Source organism: Hyposmocoma kahamanoa, unplaced genomic scaffold (assembly GCF_003589595.1).
Source record: "Hyposmocoma kahamanoa isolate Upper Pololo Valley unplaced genomic scaffold, ASM358959v1 81, whole genome shotgun sequence".
NCBI lineage: Eukaryota > Metazoa > Arthropoda > Insecta > Lepidoptera > Cosmopterigidae > Hyposmocoma > Hyposmocoma kahamanoa.
The window spans coordinates 3,496,680-3,516,998 of record NW_020654080.1 but is presented as its reverse complement, the minus strand read 5'-3'; the positions used below and the strand labels follow the sequence as shown (position 1 = coordinate 3,516,998).

General features: G+C 35.8%; 1 protein-coding gene across 3 annotated transcripts in view; it reads left to right on the top strand.

Annotated features, from left to right (window-relative positions):
• LOC113234053 (facilitated trehalose transporter Tret1) overlaps positions 1-20,319 on the top strand; it is a 110,587-nt gene that overhangs the window by 70,761 nt on the left and 19,507 nt on the right. The gene's annotated exons all lie outside the window — the stretch shown is intronic.

Below are 20,319 nucleotides of genomic sequence, written 5' to 3'. Positions count from 1 at the left end.
TTAGATTCGTTTTACCTGTCTATTGAATCTATTGGATTGAAAATCACATTGAAATAAATCGATACAAAATATCGTTAGATCATACGCACTTGAATCGATCTTCATAAAAATCGAATCATAATGTGCATCCACAGTATTGCAAGGTGGGTGTTATGTGGAGTTGTCTCTTTTTCCTCTAAAAAATATTTTTTACATCGACGTTTGTAATAGGTATGGAATTATACCAAATTCCGTATTCGCCGTTTCTGCCCACGATTTTGGGCAAATATGGGTAAAACTCGGCACTCTGAGTAAAAACCCAGTTAAAACCCGAGCGGGTTGATTGGATTTTTAACCTTCTGCTCATCTGTAACTGCATTTGACGAAGGTTATTTCAATATAGCACAAGAATAATGAGATTAATATCTTATTTTCTTCAAATTATGTTTACACCCTGTACGTATAACTATAATAATGATGTGACAATCATAAATTCCAAGTGTCGTGTAGTGATGCGTCGAACAGGGGCGGGAGTTAGACTGCTTGTCTTATTATACTGTGGTTGTGTCTTGTACTGTTTGTACTACTTGTGTTTTAAACATTGGTGTGACAAGATAAGATTAAAATTGAACCATATGTATAACTATGCATATATTTGTATAAGGAGAAGTCCGTTTCTGTTAGTCACAGTGCAATAAAATAAAATATATTATTTTACTTCCGTTTTGTTATTCAGTGCTTGCCCCGATTTTTAAAAACAGCAAGATGGATAGCCCCACAACCAAAAAAAAAAATTTTACTCCTGTGATATAATCTGTCAATTATAATTTCACCATATCAGAAAGGCGCTCTTTTTAATTCTGAATCCAAATCCTATTGTCTATGGTACTCGCTACTGAACTGAAAAGTTTCATTACACAGTACATAATGAAGTTCAAAAAAAGAACGCCGTAATTTCGCTAATTAAACTATTACACATGACGCTGCTCAAACGCTCTACTGTTTCCTGATTGGTTAAACCGGCCTACAATTGTTGCAACCGTGCCATAAAACTTTATAAAAACAATTGGTAAAAATATAAGTGGTACTTGGCCATTTCTATTCTATTTTTTTGGTTTTTTTTTGTTTTGTAGAGTTTGTTGACATGGATTGTTAACAAAATATACATTAAATGTTGGTCGTGTTTTATTATTTTATTTACTCCTAGAAAAAATATGGTATGCAAGCATTACAGAATTAGGTCTTAAAATCTCGTAGAGTATCAAGCACATAGTTAAATGAAGAATAGAGGACCAAAAATTTCATCAGTTCAGTCAATTGAACAAATAGGAAAAAGAGTCTCGTTAGTTCAGCCAACTGAACAAACGAGAATAAAATCTCATTAGTTCAGTCAACTGAACAGGACAATTGAACTAGTGGGAATAGAGGTTACTAACCATGGCACCCGACTTTAAGAATCCTGACCATAATAACTAAAGAACCTCACTATGTAATGATTGTATAAAATACTATAAAAAGTCAAAAGTAACAGACCTCAAAATGTCTATTTATTAAGTATCTTTCGGAGTTGAAAACCTAGATCCACTGGGTCCATAGAAAGATCCAATACCCTTACTCAATCTATTAGCCAAATAACGAGGAAACACTGCCAGCATATTGAGCTAGAATTTAAGCCTTTTATATGTGTTAGTATCTTTATAGGTAATAAATTCAATAGATATGTTTAATACTGGGTGCTTAATATAACTCTGCGTTACTTTTATCACACTGTTAAGATTATTTTTCTTGTCGATAAAGATTAATGTCAGGTTTAAATTACGTAATAAAAGAGAAAGAGATAAGAAAAAAGCACCGTTTTTCTTTCGGGCATCTTACGTAAATGTATAATTTACACGGCGAATATAAATTACAATTTACATCACATCATCATTCATTTGATTTTATATTATAAGTAGTTGCAAATTGAACAGAAAACTGCAGTAGAGTTTCTTGTGAAAGAATTTGTGACGATGCAACTTCCTACATCGTCATCCCACTTTTTTATCGCCTTTTCTCTGGTTCCCGGCCACTTATTTTCAAATTGTGAATGGTTCTTTAATTCCTTTGCCTCGTCATTCTCACTTTGTTTCCCTACCAAACTACCGAAGCGAGCACACATGCTGAAGACAGAGCTCGTCATACTAAACGACAAATATAATAGTATATACGTTTAACATTATATAAGGGAGAAGGGTCGCAGCAAGACTGCCAAAATTACCGCGGAATCAATCTTCTCAGCATTGTTGGCAAATTATATGCAAAGGTATTGATTGAGAGAGTGATGAAAGAAACGGAAAAATAAATATGGGACGTGCAAGCGGGATTTAGAAGAGAAATGGGATGGATGGATCAGGTCTTCTCCTTGCGAAACATAACCGAAAAGTTCTTGGCTAAAAGACAAAAAGTCTATTGCGCTTTTATAGACTTGGAGAAGGCCTATGACAGAGTGTCAAGGAAAGAATTGTGGTCGATATCGCATATGTATGGGGTGGACGGCAGTCTAGTTCAGGCACTGAAAACTCTCTATGAGGATTCCAGTGCCTGTGTCAGAATAAATGGTGCTTACACTGACTGGTTCGATATCGGGAAAGGTGTTAGACAGGGATGTGTAGTGTCGCCATGGCTGTTCAACCTAATTATGGACAATTGTTTAAAAGTTTTGAAAGAGAGTATGTGTGAGCTCAGAATGAATGGTTTACTCACTAAGTGCCTCCTATACGCCGACGACCAGGTGGTATTAGCGTCGTCAGTGGAGGAGTTGCAGGAGATGGTAAATATTATGCATGGTGCTCTTAAAAGGAAAGGAAGGAAAATTAATGTGGACAAGACGAAAGTAATGGTTTTTGAAAGAGGAAGATATGACGGATTGCACGATATTGATTGAAGGAGAGAAAGTGGAATAAGTGAAAGAGTTTGTGTATTTGGGTTCTATGTTTACGTGTGATGGAAAATGTGAAAGAGACATTGAAAGAAGAGTGAACGCAGGGAATCAGGTGAATGGTGCCTTGCATGGGCATCATCGGCAGCCAGAAAGTGTCTAAAAAGGCACGATTGGCTGTACATATGCTGGTTCCTACACTTATGTATGGTAGTGAATGTTGGGTTTGGCAGAAGAAGCATGAAAGTACAATTAATGCGCAGTAGAAATGAGAGCTTGGAGGAGTGTGGCTGGAGTGACTCGGATGGATAAATTACGGAACAGTGTGATAAGATAGCGTTGCGGCGTGGAAGAATATATAGTGACAAAGAAAGGGATGCTTAGATGGTTCGGACATGTAGAGAGAATGAATGAAACAAGAGTGACGAAACAGATTTATGAGTGTGAGTGGGCAAGTTGGTATGGGCTGACCAAGGCGAACTTATCATGACCAAATTGAGGCCATCCTAAAGAAGGGCCAGGTCAAGAGTACCCTTAACCGACGAGCGTGTATGAAAGCATTGATGCGCTTTGATGAGGCGAAAGATGTGAGTCAGGACCGTAGCAAGTGGAAGACTGTTGTCTCTGCCCTGTTTCTTCTCTGAACTGTTTTCCCGGTGGGAAAAAGGCGTGAAGTATATGTATGTATGTATACCTACGTTTAACCATGTATGTTTATATAACTGCCTCCGTGGCCGAATGGTTACTATGACGGACTGCCACGCAGAGGTCCCAGGTTCAATTCCCGGGACGGGAGAAATATTCGTATGGCCTACATTTATTTCTCTCGTGAGTTTGGATGTAATTTGTGGTTGTCTATGTGTGTGTCCATGGCACCCGGGATGTGAGCATTTCTACGTTTCACTTTTGAAGGGTGTTAATAAAACTACAGGTACAAAGGGACTTGTCAACTTTATAGCGATATATGACGGGGCAGTGGCAGGCATTGCAACTGTTACAAACGTGTCTCTTACGACAAAGCTCACGACATGTTTGTCCTTTTGCTTGATATGATAAAAAAGTATGACGGGTCTTTTGGTATGGCTTTGACAAAACCAAAAGGAATGCAGGACCGATGTCGTACAAGGAGGTTAAAGATAAAGTACGGCAGCCAGCTCTTAAATCTAGAATTTGGATATTGTGATCTTGGAACTGCATTCTAACTCCGACACTGCTTGTTATGTTTTTAGGTTCAATATATCTAAATTCAAAAGTGTCTAGGGATCAGGCACGTTTTTGCGAATGACTGAAAATCAGGTTTTTTACTTAATTTTTTTTAACATCAATGGGGTTTTAACCGATTTCAAAAAAAGGAGGAGGTTCTCAATTCGACTGTTAATCATTCACGCAGGCATTTGTAAACCGATTTTAATGTTTATTTTTTGTTAGAAAGAGGATACCTCAGCAGTGGTCCCATTTAAATTTGGAGAAAATATTCCGCCTCTAAGGGTGGCAAACTAGGAGATGAATCTGGTTTCGCGTACTTTCCGGTAACCGATTACAATGAAACCAGGCAAAAAGATTGAATACTTTGTATTTTGTAGTTTTTTTTAATTTTAATACATATATTGGGAAAAACCGCGTTAATTTTCAAGTTTTATTGTTTTTATTCCAAATTGGAGAAATAAGTAGCAACCAGCCCTCTACACTTAACAGCATCCACGAACTATTAAGGTCGGTGTTTTAGTATTCTGTACAGAGACTATTTTCGTTAATTTTCAAGTTTTATTGTTTTTATTCCAATTGGAGAAATAAGTAGCAACCAGCCCTCTACACTTAACAGCATCCACGAACTATTAAGGTCGGTGTTTTAGTATTCTGTACAGAGACTATTTTCAGTCAACTTCATTTTCATATTATAAAATTTACCAAAAAAAAAATCCAGCGGTGTTAAAAAAAAATAAGTTAAAATGTGTTTGATCCTTGGACACTTTTACGTATGTTTTTAAATTCGCAAAAGTGGAACGCGGTATGTATCATAGTTTAGATAAAATGTAGATAGACTGATAGGGTAACCTAATTTCGATTGGTGCGTGTGGGGTCAAGTTGCAAAAGATTACTAATTAGTCAAATAAAAACATCAAACCGGTTGATTCACAACTATAATATACCCTTGTAAGCCTCATTAAAGAACTAATTACGAAGGAATTGAGCTGGTGTTTTTTCCTCTTACTTACGGTACAAACTATACTTCTTTTGCATAGTAGTTATTACTTGCATAATTTTTGCATTCTGCTTTATGTGTCAGGTACTTAAAATTGAAAATGGTACGTACATTTGTACGTAAATTGCATGTTAAACCTTATAATCCGAAGAAGGCTAACGACTACCATTACTACAAGAACACTCCAATATTTCAGACACGTTGCGCAAAGAACACCCGACTATTTGAGAAGACCATTCTTCTTGGGAAAGTCGATTGCAGTGGCCAAGGCTTCATGTCCTAAATCGGCACGAATGGATGGACAACAATTACCAAGGACCTTACAGATGTCGTTAAGAATAAACAATTGACATAATTATGCAGTACCTAATTCACCGTCATGCGTATCGCGACTGGTGCAATCAGGACTTGCTCAGCTTTTTTAAAGCGCGCATTTCACTTCTATTTCACCTGATGGAAAGTGACGATGAAGTCTACACACCTAAATAATGCCTATTCACTCTCAGTTTGAAAAGATCCAAGTTATAACGTTCAGGGTACAAATATGCAGGCAAAGAATTCCACTCCATAGCCGTTCGCCATATAAATGTGGGAGCGAAACTCCAACTGTAATCCAAATTCAAAATTCTGCTTTCGCTACAAACGATTTTTTTAAACCGTTTCGTGGCGCTGATTTTCAACTCTGACAACAGTAAATAAACAGATAAAAAACCGATATAATAGGAAGTGTACATACAACTATATACACATGTGAGATACTTCAGTTACATGAGGCGACGAAATGACGTAGGACAACAAGACATGCGGTTATATGGTTCTGGTGCGCTTAGTCGATCCCGGATCGCTTCCAACCTTTCGGGCACCCGAGTAGGCCACCAGGTGATTTTAGCTAGAGTGAGGTACTATTCGGGCAAAACCTCTGTGCTGCCCTCAAGGCTTAGACATATCCATTAGGATTTTCACACGCAAAAAAGCCATAACAGCACTAACCTCAGAGCACTGATGATGTTGTGACTTATAAGGACGAAAGTATAGGTACCCAAATAATCCCTAAGATACTTTGCGGTTTATTTTCTACGCTAATTCATAGTTGCAACGTAATAAAACAGCTTATAGGATGAACGTTTTTATCCGAGTTCATAAAAGGAAAAGTTTCTCAATTCGGTTGTATTTTTTGTGTGTTACGCGACTACTTTAACGTGAACTGATTTCGAAGATTCTTTTTTGTCGAAAAGGAGGTACCTCAGTTGAGCCCCATTCAAATTTCAGGAAGATATTCCACCTTTAACGGTGACAAATTAGGGTATGAATATAGTTTATTGAATTTCACCCACTTAATCGTAACCCGTTAATCGATTTATTTATTTATTTATAAGTGCTTTACATGTGTTGTCGTTACAGAAATATACTTATGAATATACTTATACACTAACATACACATGTACCTTGACAGCCATCACAACATGGAAAGGGAGAGGGGCAGACATTAATTATAAATGTTGGAGATACTCGCCGTAATTAATAATTTTAATAGAAATTAATAGTTTTTTCAATACATTTACCTTTACATTTGATTCTGATTTTAAATATTCTCGGAGTTTATTATACAATTTTTTGACATGGGATGATGTCCGGTACTATGTATCTTCAATTTAGACATCGCTTATGTTAGGTTATTTTTATTTCGCGGAATGTGATGTCGGAATGTCATTTCAATGAAACTTGTCAAATAGATGTTGTTAAACCGTGAGACGTGGTAAATGAAAACGCAGGCTGTGGCTTGTATGTTTCGTGTTGAGATGATGGATAAGAGAGTGAGCAAGTTTTACAATTTTACTTATATACTAGAGTAAGGCGCAAGACTAGCGCCCTCTAGCGAGCGGCCACAGAACTAGGTGGTTTGTCTAGTTTACTAGGCAACTGACGTAAGACACCGCGATACAGTGCCGCGGCGTAGTGTTAGCAGACGCTCACTTTGTGGCGATGCTAACAGGCATTTTTTTCAAATAAATAGTTATTACTGTTATTTTTAGAACTTAGACGTACTCGTATGTAGAATATTTTTTTGAATATATAATCCCCGTACCGTAAATTATGAATAATGTCAAAATTCCATCTTATAACTAGATGGCGCTGGTCAATAGCCCTTGAGTAGTTTATATTACGGCCGTGTATATCAATTAATTCCTCTTTAAAATGACACTTAAAAAGTCAGTTTTTTCCTGTAACATTATTCAAAGTTTGATCATGAGTTGAAATTTATTTTCTTAACATTGACAAATATAAGTGTCAAATCAATAGATGGCATCGTGTGTTACAAACTAATTTATAAATTAACTCTTCCTATTATAGGTAGATGGCGTTGTACCTAAATAAAATAAAAGAATATCCGGCACTATCTTTAAAAATCTATGCAATAAGCGCCATCTAGTTGATTAGTTTGTGATCACTAGAAATTAGAGTAAGTTTGATAAATTGCAGCTTGTCATTGTAATTCTAATTAGTTACAAAAATATGTTTTTGACAATGATGCAACGGAAGTGTCATATCGGAAACAGATGCCAAAAGTAAATTCTATCGGAAACGGAAGCGGATGCAGAAGCGGGAGTGTAAATACCATAAAGAAACCAACAAAATAGTTTCCAACTGGGCTTGTTTTTGGTTTCACAATTTAAGTGCAATTATTACACAACACAAAACTAATAAGTAATCCGCACTAGCATTCGATCCGTTGCAAAAATTGTAAACTTCCGATTGAAGTTCCGTTATAAATATTGCGGAAGCAGAAACGGAAACAGATGTGAAAAAGCGTGCAGAACTTCCACAGTTGCGGAAGCAGAAGCGGAGGTCTGTTGCATCATTACTATTTGGTACTAGTTGTGATATCTGGTGCACCAGTAGGTACTAAATACTCGACTACACTGTCTTGTATCGTGATTAGCACTCCTCTTAAGTTATATGTCCATGGTATAACGCAGGAAATCACTTGACGACAAAAAGAATGTTAACGTGACATATTATTAAACTAAGCACTTCTACGTTTGTCTGAATTCCGCATACGTGCTTATCTCGATTTGACAATATCGTTGTAAAGTGCGTGTGGCATTTTGTTAAATATATCTCATAAGAAATTTAAACTAAACTCAGACTTAAATAATCTTTATTTCATAGGTAAGCAAACTACACTTCTACTTACTACTCATTAGTAAGGCAGATTCCGCTGAGAAGAATAAGCAAAATCTAAGGGTTGATCTTTGCAAATAGAATAAGTAGCTGTAGAGCTCCTTGTAAAAGAGTTCGTCCAGGCCGCTATTTCTGCTGCTTAGCAGTAATGTTAGTATTACTGCGTTTTGATTTTGAAGGATAAGGGTGCTGGTGAAATTACAGACAACTTGTCAACTTATGTCTCAGGGTGACGGGCGCAGTGGCATTGCCCCACAGATCTTTGTATTTTAAAGAGTGGCAATGCAACTATTATGGACATGACAACTGGTGTGAACATAGGCCTTTTTAAAAACTAAATTGAAATACAATATTGGAGATGAAACTATTTTGTAGGATTTAAATCGTACATATTTGTTTTCTCAAACAAACCAACGTTAGTTAGTCGTCCCGTGGTCACGGCTGACAACGTTGGATTGTTTGAAAAAACAAATGTAGACAATTTAGATTCGATAAAATAGTTTCATTGGCAGTGTGTAGCTTTTGCGACATCCTAAATCCTTGTTAATATGGAATCCCTTTGTAGAAAAAATGGGCACTGGGACGCCATGAACTTTCTTTCGAAGTAAAGGAATAAGTAAACGGACCGCAGGGGAGAGTTGTCGGAGTCCTGTCGATTTTTGTCTTTTTAGTCTTCTCGACTCAGCTGCGAAGTCTGTCAACAGGCTGATGCTGTGGAGGTGGGAAGTGGCCAAGACTCAAACGACGTCTCACACTATTACCGAAAATTCTTCATGGTGAAACAGTGACTTTACATTTACAAAAAAATACAGGAAACGAATTAAAAGTTTTGACTGAGTACGTTTGAATTGTTATGCTATTTCATCAATAAACATTGCGTTATCTGTGGAAGTGGAAGAATAGGTACATAATATCTCTGTTTTTCCTTATAAACATTGTTAAGTCCTTTTCTCATTTTATTGTCTCCTTGTATGTAGCAGTAGAGTTCCTTGTGAAAGAGTTCGTCCAGGGAGTTAATTCTATATAAATCAGTGTAATTTTTTATTTATTTTGTAGGTATTTTTGTTGGTAATAATGGTTTATTCGTTACGGTTTCAAGTACCGTGGTTTATGGCCCTATGTGTGAAACTAAAGATCAATTGTACTTTACGTCGTTTACACAGTGTTCAAAATAACAGTATAAAAACAAGTCAGTTAACTTCAGTTAAGCTGTATAGCATAGGTTTCCAAAGTTTTTGGCTCACTACCCAATGAGGCAAGATTTCAACGTCCACCATCACAATAAATAATCGAAAACACGTATTTTTAAAATTAGCTTTTTTGTATATTACCAAGTGACTGGACGAACAAGACGTGCGCCTAATGGTAATGTGCGCCTAACTTAATACAAAAAAAATCACAAGGAAAAAAAGATATACATAATGCTACACTATATTATGTATATAATTATTTTCCTTGTTTTAGTTTATACAGATAATTCAGGTTTTTTTTTTCAAACGTGGTAGCACCCCCTGAGCAGCATCAATGCTCCCCATTTGGTTCTTACCGCCCGACTCTTCAGCGCCCACTGGGGGACGGCAGGGGCCACTTTGGGAAACTATGTTATACAATTTAACCTGAGTCACGTATGCATGCTTTATGCAATTTTATAAAATTATCTAAACTGTATTGCATAAAGTATACAAAAAAATCCAATATATAATAAAAATGTTTTATTCGTTCATTTTGAAGGGCATACGTACAGGGGCGGATGTTTCCATTTAGGCTTGTTAGAGCCTGTATTAAGAAACATCGCTGTTCTATAATATTAATAGTAATCTTGTTTTATATTATTTTAAGATGATGAAATAGACTACCTTAATATCTACTATAATTGGTGTTACAGCTAATACATATATATAATAATAATTTCACTAATTACAGTAATTTTTAACTTTTCAAACTAAAAATAGATTAACATAAGAGTTAGTGTGCGTGAGTCCAAGTACGTGTATCTGTGTACATGTGTGTCATCCATGCGTAAGACGTACATTATCCAAAATTATACATTGTCATACCATGTTAAATTATTGACTAGAGCGGAAAATTTCACATGCCAATAATGTTACCTTGAAATCGGACTATCCCAAAGAAAGCACACATATAAAATTGCCCTGCCCACGTCAGCCCGAAAAATGGCAACACAGCTAATGTCTTTGTTGACAGTGTTCGTCCAGGGAGGTATTGTCACCTTACCTATTTTTGCCGATAAACAGTAATATAAGCGTCAACTTATGTCTCAGATATTTGCGATTTAAAGCTGGCGGTAAGACGTGTCGTTTACCATCAGTCGCACGACTTGTTCGTCCCGTCACTTGGTATTATAAAAAAATATTCATAATTTTATTATGTTACGTACAATGTTATTTACAACTTCATTCAAATTTCAAACAATTATTTCCGGTGACGTAAATTATTGGCCATTAATAACATCCATGTCTTACATTTGTCGGATTTTATAGTCTCAGTGCACCGACACCGGATCGCATTCGGACTCATGCTTAATAACGAACCACCAAAAAAGGAGGAAGTTCTTAATTAGATTGTTTTTTTGTGTGTATCTTACGTGATTACTTTTTGCGAACCGATTTTGATGATCTTTTTTTTGTTGGAAAGAGGATACATCAGCATTGGTCCCATTTAAATTTGGAGAAAATATTCCACCTCTAAGGCTGGCAAACTTAGGAAATGAATCCGGTGTCGCGTAGTTTCACGATAGATGTGATTCCACGAACTTTTGAGGTTAATAATTTATAGGGTGTTACAATTCGTATCCTCGTGCTTGTAATAATAAAGCCACATAATGATCAAACGTCAAAAAGCTTTTATTTCAGTCATTGACTTACAATTATATGGACGTCGGGTCCGCGCTAAAAAGTGTCCGCACTTGTAAGGCGCTAAAATCGTATACAGAGCGCCAAACTCCGCTTTAGTCTTCATTTGTTCGACTGACAGCGCGATACTGCGATGACATTACAATTTAAATTTCGAATAGGTTGACTTGGGACATTTTTTTCGTGGTTTTTGTATTAGACCCGTCGTCCATTTATTTGTAAGTCAATGATTTCAGTTGTAAAAATAATACGAACAATATGAAACAAATTATGTATGTGTAAAATTTTAAAACGCTTCTATTTGAGCATAAAAAGTCATCGACTAATTCCGTTTGTATAATCTTCAGACCTTTTTTCTGAAAAGTGATCATTTTGCATCTATGGACCTTATTTGATTATATTTAGGCGCGAGTTGTGTCGCTAACATCAATGATTTGTTGTTACTAAAATGTAGTAACAACTACTACAGTTACATATATATAATTATATATTGGTTGTGCGCGTACCAACTTATAGTAGGTCCGTAAAATTTCTTTTTTTGGTGAAAAATTGTGACGAAAATTGCAGTGTCCGGTGACGTCTAAATATGTCTATATAATAAGCTGTACTTGTTATAATTATTTCCTGTTTTATAAACTTGTTACGCCGACAAGATATGTGTTCAAAACATATCACATACGCTGCGGCAGTCGGAGCGTCGAGTTCATGGCAATAGGCCGCACAGCAAGGCAGCCTGTGCCACGCGTATAATCGAAAGTATTCCGCGGGAAATAGTCGTTTGAAATTTTTGCCGCGAATTCAGTTCGATTGTTTTATTATTTTTTTTAATTTATGAAAGGATTTAATAGTGCTGTTTTAATTTATTTCCGAAAAGTTAGATAGAGTTTCGTTTCCAGTGTCGTTTTTTATTTTAGGTAAGTTTAAATAGATTATATACATCAAATTTAACCTAATATTATTTAGTATATACATACCTATACGTCCCACTATTGGGTATTTTGTCCCTTTCCCGTTTAAAGGAATAAAAATAATTACGAAGTTTTTTTTCTCTTTATATTTGTTTAATTACCCATTAAAAATTACTTACATTGGGTAATTCGCCGAATTGACTCTATGACGATATAATCTACTTTCAAATATTGTTTAATGTGAATCACCGTTAACAAATGCAAAACAACAAAAATTTCCGAAGCAACTGTTTAAATAAATAATTTATGCATTGGAATTTTTAAGACCATTTCTTTAAAAATATAGAAATATGTTACGTACATAGATACTTTACATTATTTTTTTGCGAAATATGTATAGATGGATGAGGAGTGCCCGCGGGCCAAGTTATTTAAAGTCGCATCTGGACTTTGTGGCCCTAAATCACACTATTCTACGCTATAATTAAATCAACCATGCTCTTTTATTAAAAAACCGTTTCGGGAAAACCATAGTGCTTACAACATTTCACTGATTCGATAGTTACGGTAATTATACTTTGTAATTGTAATTCACACAACTAGTGTTGCGTGGAAAGAGAGATTGAATGAATTATTATTTATTGGTGCAAATCTCATCACTTCTCCTGTAATCGTTGAATACGATGTAATATCAAAAGTTACTACTAAATTGTAGCGGTATTTTAGCAGCTCATAGTTTTATTTTTAAAATACCAACTAACGGGACGAACAAGTCGTGCGCCTGGTGGTAAAAGACACGCCCTGAGACAAAAGTTGACAAGTCAGACGTGCCTGTAATTTCACCAGCACCCTTTAAAACCGGAACGCAGTAATGCTCACATTATTGCTGGGCGTTAGACATAGGTAAGGTTGTAGCAGTGCTAATATAAAAATGTTTCTACGATTACAAACTAGGCCTTACAAACCTTTTGATAAGTAAGTGTTATAAAAGACTATCGTAAACGTAATCTGAGTTTATTTTAAAATACATAGTAAGGCAAAAGTACACTTGTCGGTTTAATCTTAAACCAATATAAAACGTTCATCTTCATGTATGTCAATAAAACTGATAACGTCGCATTGAGAATCGCCAAGAAAATGTTAGAGTATATGCACACTGCGTATTTATACGCGTTTTAAACGCGCGTCATCTACGCATATGCGCGCCGCAGACGCGCTGTAGCCGTGCGTGTGTTTCGCGCTTTTTGATAAGAAATAGTTTTAATTTCAGTTAGTTTTTGAAATGAAGCAACTAGTTACATGAAATTCTAAATTCCGGTGGAGTATATAAACTTCTTGCTTGAAACACGATATTTGTGCGCGTTTGAATCGATTCACTACAGCACGTCTGCGGTAAACAGCGTTCGTGAAACGCACGTCGTCAACGCATATAAAATACGCCGTGTGAACAGGGTCTTATAAACGCATAAAGATATTTATTTGACAACGTATATATTAAATTGAATGTAGTTTTGTGTTCCGTGAATATTGACAGGTAACGGACGATGACGTAATTGTTATATTAACTTGTTAGAATAACATTTATCTCTTTTTTAAAATATTTATTTACGGCTATAGAATGCATTAAAATTGATTAAATTTAACATACAATAACTTTGCATAACATTTGCATAAAATAAATGAAGGTACACAATATGTACTTATAAATTAACGACCATCTAATTAAATATATGAGTATTGTACAACATTTGTGTTTCGCGCAACATTGGCGGAAAATAAATAAAGGTACCTACGTAGTATGTATATAGTTACAAATTAAGCGGCAAACTAATAAACGTATATATTGCCCTTCATGTGATAAATAAATGTTATGTACTAAAATTGTGTATTGCAAATTATTACTTATTACTTCTTTTGTATTCTGTGTTACATTGTCATTATTAATTTTCAAACTGCCATTAACAATATTTCATTTATTCATTCCATTCGCTCTAAACAACACGTATTTTTTATTGTTTAATCTATTCCGAACGATCTACTACTCTAAACAAATATTTGATCTTTCCAATATTCTCGATGAAGAATGACAAATCCAGATGCTGAGTAGTTGAAAATGCTACTTCCGTTCCAAAATTCTAAACCATGCAATTTGTCGGATTGCAGTCTGCGATTGTTTACTCTCTTCGACCTCCACCCTTGGAGAACTCGGAATTGAAGAAAGTACTCGAACGTACCTTATACTAAAAAAAAATCGACCTCTCAAACTCAATCCGAGAGTCGGTTATTAGCTTCACTCAAAAATAAATAACAACATCATTTTAAGTAGCAAAAATTAGAAAGGAGTTGAGAATTTCGGACGTTAACCGAAGTTAGAGTTTATTTTACGATTGCATGCAGCTAAAACAAACATTCTTGAAAAATATTACGTGTATCTAAACATTAATAACCTTTCTAAGAAAGCCTAGGTGCTCTAAACCTTATGTCTAGAAAAAGCGTATTGTAGTTCAATGAATTAGCCTCAGCTGGATTTTTCGTCGTGTTAACGCCAACAGAAAATTGGTCCATTTCGAATGAAATCCAAACGCAATCTATACGCAACGCAATATGAATTTTTAATCCTTTAACCGTTGCAGTCTTTTCTTTTTTTATAGAATAGAATTCAAAGATCGAACAGGGGGCTTAAAAAGGCCGCATTGGCAGAATCACAATATCAGTAATTGACAATTCATATTATGAATTTCCAAAAAAAAAACCCAGTTTATCTATTTGACAATGTTCTATGGAGGTCTAAAAAATTCATAATATGAATTGTCAATTAATCATATTGTGATTCCACCAATGCGGCCTTTTTGGCCCTCCAGGTCAATCAGATAGAAAAATTCCTGCGATCTGATAGAACACAAACCTGCGTTTGTTCCGTATTCCAAACTAGCGCCACCGCTCGGCGTTGCGTGTCAAACCAAACACTGCAAGTCCCACTACAGTATTTTCTAATTTCATTACAACAAGACTCTTTCAGTAAAGGGGAATGAAACTCCATCGTTTTTCGGTCATTCTTAGACAGGTGTTCACTTCCTAATTTCCGTGGCAATTTTTATTATTTAAGTCATCTTTTTTTTATCGTACAATAAAATATAATATTCGAGTTCTGCATCGTGAAAATATGATTTAATAATTACACGATAATGTACATTACTTGAATATTGAAATCATAAAAATTGCCATGGAAATTAGGTAGTGAATATTTGTCTGAGAATGACCGTTTTGATAAATATACCAGTAGGCAATTGGCTGCATAGAATTCTTTAATGTCTAATATACAAAGTATGATAAATGTATCTTTTTATGTTATTGCCCACAAAAATTACAAAAAAAAACGAAAAATAGTTTTTGCAGTTTTTTCTTTAATGCTGTTTTGATATTACGTACAGTCTGCTGGTTTGACACAGTAGAATTGCCCTTACGAATTTCTCTAAGTGTATGTTACAGATCTTTTGTATTGGGTTTTTTCGGTTGTTACTTAGGACATACTGAAAGTTTTTGGATTCTGATAAATAACACCAGATATTATGTTTATAATAGATTCATTGTTCTCACTATTCACACAGTCATGGACTGAAAATGTTCACGACTGAAATTCATTGTAATAGCGACTTACAGTTTAGAAAACGACGCCACAATGAAAAAACAAATGACAGTCTCATAAAGTAAAAAGTAACCTACTCACAGAGAGTTCCTTTTCTTGAAAATCATGATTGTGAATCATCATGATATTCAATAAAAATAGAATTCAAATTTAAAATATCTCTATTCCGTACGTAAGAATATTACGCTTGATATTGTCGAATTAATTTTTAAACATAATTAGTCATTCGTAAGACATCTCTATGTAAATATATACACTTCTTCATATTTACTATGTTATTGGGTTGTGTTTGTACTTTATTGTCGTTGTAGTTTACAATATTTATTTCATTTATCACAGGTAAAAACAACTTGTAAGTGCTAAATGAATTACAGTGCTATATGTCTATGTGGCGTATATGATACATTATTATTACAAGTCAAATTACATAGATACATAGCTTTAAAAAGAAGAAAAAACACCCATGGGTTTTATTTGGGGCATTATAGTCATGTTAGCCTGCATGCAATCATACTATTTACGTGCAAGTGTAATGAAAAACATTGTGTTCCACCGGCGGTACGGGAATTACGGACTCGACTCCGAAAACCCTCAGTCTTCGACTTCGGGCTTCTAATAGAGTCTCGTTCTTAATTCCTTATTTACCGCCCTTAATACACAATGCACTATTGCTACAGAGGACGTTTTAAAGAGAAAGAGGTTCTTATAGGATGATTCACACTAGACTGAGGCCGGTGAGAGCTCTGTCCGAGTCATCCAAGTCTCGGACGTGCTGCATATTCATATTCACAATTGACCGTGTCCGAGGCATACGAGCGTCGTCGTAAGATCTTAAATTAGACAGAGTCAGAGAGTGTTTACATTACAACGAGCCGAAGCCGACCGGGCCGCATCCGAGGCTCGGACGAGCTCGGAAGCAGCTCGGGCGTCACTCGTCCGTAACAGGGACGCGACACGTTGTAATGTGAATCACTTCATATAAATTGTAGGCTGCATTTCCAATCCGAGCCTCGTACGTGACTCGGCTCGCGTCTGGGACGGTATAATGTGAATAGTCCTTTATTAAGCATTTAAAATCAATCTTAAAAATATGTTCAATAAAATAACAAGCGACGATAGGAACTAATGTCTTTTACTATTGCGTGATTTTTAGCATTCTAAAGCAATTTTGCAAATTCCAAAATATGGACTTAAGGTCCTTTACCTCTCACCTACAAATATTAAAACGTCGGAGGTCTGTCGTCGCGAGAATCGTAACGTATAAACGTAACTGGGGACATGACCGAGACCTCACTGGTTGAGGATAATAATAATGTTACGAGCCTCCGAGACTCGACCACTTCCCATGGATGAGACGTTTATACATTACGATTCTTGCAAGACAGGCTTCGGTCGTTTTAATTATATATTTTTTTATGCAATTTAAGTAGTTATATTGTCTTAGAGATCTGGTATTAGGACGTTAATCGTGTCGATAGATATGTCAACTCAATATCCGCGCGGAAAAGGATATCGTTACTTATTTAATTCGAGGTCGACTAGTACAACTGAGGCTTTCGTAATTTGATTCGTACATTACTACTACTAATGTTAATATACCAACCGGCTATAGTAGCGGTATAGAGCTCCTTGTGAAAGGGTTCGTCCAGGGAAGTACTGCCACCTTTACCCATTTCTGCCGCCCTACAGTAATGTGAGCATTACTTCGTTACGGTTTTGACGGGTAAGGGTGCTGGTGAAATTACACGCACTTGGGATTAAGTCAACGTGTTAGTAATATTAAAACACTAACTCTACAGCAAAAATAAAAAGATGGATTTATTTTCGACCTCAAAACTTCGTGGAATTACATCTATTTGCTAAGTTTTGAAATCGGTTACCCGAAAGTGCGCGACACCGGATGCATCCCCTAGTTTGCCACTCTCAGAGGCGGAATATTTTCTTTAAATTTAAATGGAATTACTACTGTGGAACCCTCTTTCCAACAAAAAATGAAAATCCTTTTTTTGAAGTCAGTTAAACATGTATGACTTAAACGATGGATATAAATTAACCTGTATTTTATTTATATTTAAGTTTTCCCTCTAACACATTTGATTTACATTTAATAGATTATTTACTTTTTTGCGTGTCAGTAAATTTAGGAAAAATACAGTTTAGGTATCTATATACTATATAAATAGAACGTTTACTATATTTATTCTTTATTGCACCAAAAAAAAAACAAAAGTAATTTCAAAATATCGAGATTGCACGTTTATTCGGGGGAACGTCGGTATAGCCATAATTGTAGCTGCTAGAGTAGTGACCGGCGAGATTATGCACAGACTCAAGGACCGCCAGATTGAACGCGTCTTTCAAATTGTTTCGTCAGGTCCATTGACTTACAATTATATGGACGTCGGGTCCGCGCTAAAAAGTGTCCGAACTTATAGGGCGTTAAAATCGTATACAGAGCGTCATTCACGCTTTAGTCTTCGTTTGTTCGACTGACAGCGAAGCAAGCAAAATTAGACAGTACTGCGATGACATTACAATTTAAATCTAACGTTTTAGCTTTTTCATATTCCTTTACACGTCACTACGTTTAAATAGGTTGACTTGGGACATTTTTTTCGTGGTTTTTGTATTAGACCAGGCCAGGTTTTGGTTTTTGTATTGTATCAGGCCAGGTCTCTTGATTTTGCAGCTTATTTATGACGACAACGCTAAGGCATGTTGACAAATGATCCAACCTTAATATACCTACTATTAGAACTTCAGAGAAAAGTCGACAAAATAATCGTTATTTTAATCTTAGGAAATTGTGGATTTATTAATCGATATTGATAATGGCATAAATATGAAACATATACGATAAAAATTTGCCATATAAAGTATGTAAACGATATATTATGATGCGCACTCATATAACGATAACAATGTTTATTACACGATGAATGATGTTTTAATAAAAATGTTTTGTCAATGGTAAAAAGTGAAAGTAAAAAACCCGTCAAAAAAAAAATTAAAGCATGTTAATTAATCTCTTTCAGGTTGTTCAATAACAATTCTAAATCATAAATCTGATATCAGTAGATCTCCTTGTGAAAGAGTTCGTCTAGGGAAGTACTGCCTCTATTTCTGCCGCCAAACACTAATGTCAGCATTACTGTGTCCGGAACACAAGGGCAAGGGTGCTGGTGAAATTACAGGCACATTAGATTTGTCAATTTGAACTACTAGGTCCAAAGTCCAAGATTTATTAATCTACTATTGACTGTACTATGAAACCATAAAAGCGGTTACACACTGCGACATTTACCAGTGATGCAGCAGCTCGTCGTCTACCTTTAGGCCTTACTCAGAGTGTCGGCGGGCAGTGATGCAATAGCCTATAAATCGCATGTGTAGCGCTGCGATCGCGCGTTTCACGCTTTGCATCGCTGTGTGTAACTCTAAAACTGTCAGTAATTTTGATTTACATGTCCATGGTTATACTTTTTAAGAGAGACATCCGGCGGTACATAAACTGGTTTTCAAGACATAATATTAACTTTTTTTAGATATTTATGCCTACTACGTTTTTTATTAGGTTATTTTAAACGTCATGCCTCTAGGAGGGCACATATTTAGATACATATAAAATATATTTGTAACAAATAACTGTACAATATACAACGGTATCGAAACTAGAGGAAGTAGAGAAACTACGTCTTCATGACATTTTATGATTTGGTTGCACCATAAATAATGGCGACTTTTTTTATTATTAGAACTCTGGAGATTATTTTAGTGTACAGTCCATGTAGGAGTAAGACGAACACCGGGGGAAGAGGGACTTGAAGCCTTCACTCATAATAATAATAACGCACACTCAACATAGCTCCGCACGAGGGAAATCCTGTGTCGCGGGTGCCATGGACAGGCATAAAGACTACCATAAATTACACCCAAACTCACGAGAGACGAGAGATAAATGTAGGCCTTGGCTTACAAATATTTCTCCCAGCACCGGGAATCGAACCTGGGACCTCTGCGTGGCAGTCGTAAATGGTAACCCTTCGGCCACAGAGGCTGTTAAATATTTCTAAAGAGAGCACTATAGTCTCTCAGTCGTAATAAGAGACAAACAAATTAGTTTTAAAGAGACGATTTTAAAGAGATGTCGCTACGAATGCTCCAAATCCAAGAGAGATTGGTTTAGAACCAGCGCCTTCAATATACCGTGTTCTCCTAACTGAGCTACGGAACGAACCAGCAGACCTTACGAATTTTTCTATTTTGCAGATCTTTGTCTTTGGTTTTTGACGACTTTTTTGCCGTAGAATCTGTGAGAAATCTATGAAAATTTTTCTTCCCTCAGCCTTTACAACTACTACGTTCGCTTTTATTTTTGTTTTTAATGAGTTTATTGAGTTTACTACCATGATATTCAATTATTTTTTTGCGAAATTCCCCCACTAGTTTGTTATAGTTATTAATACAAAGCGCCTTTAGTATATCGCATAAAGCATATTATACTTTTTTAAATTTACCGCGTCCACTTTTTACTCAGCTGATTGTAGATGAATTTAATGGTTGCATTAAACTGATTGAATCTTCATAAAATCACACCCATAAAAACGTAG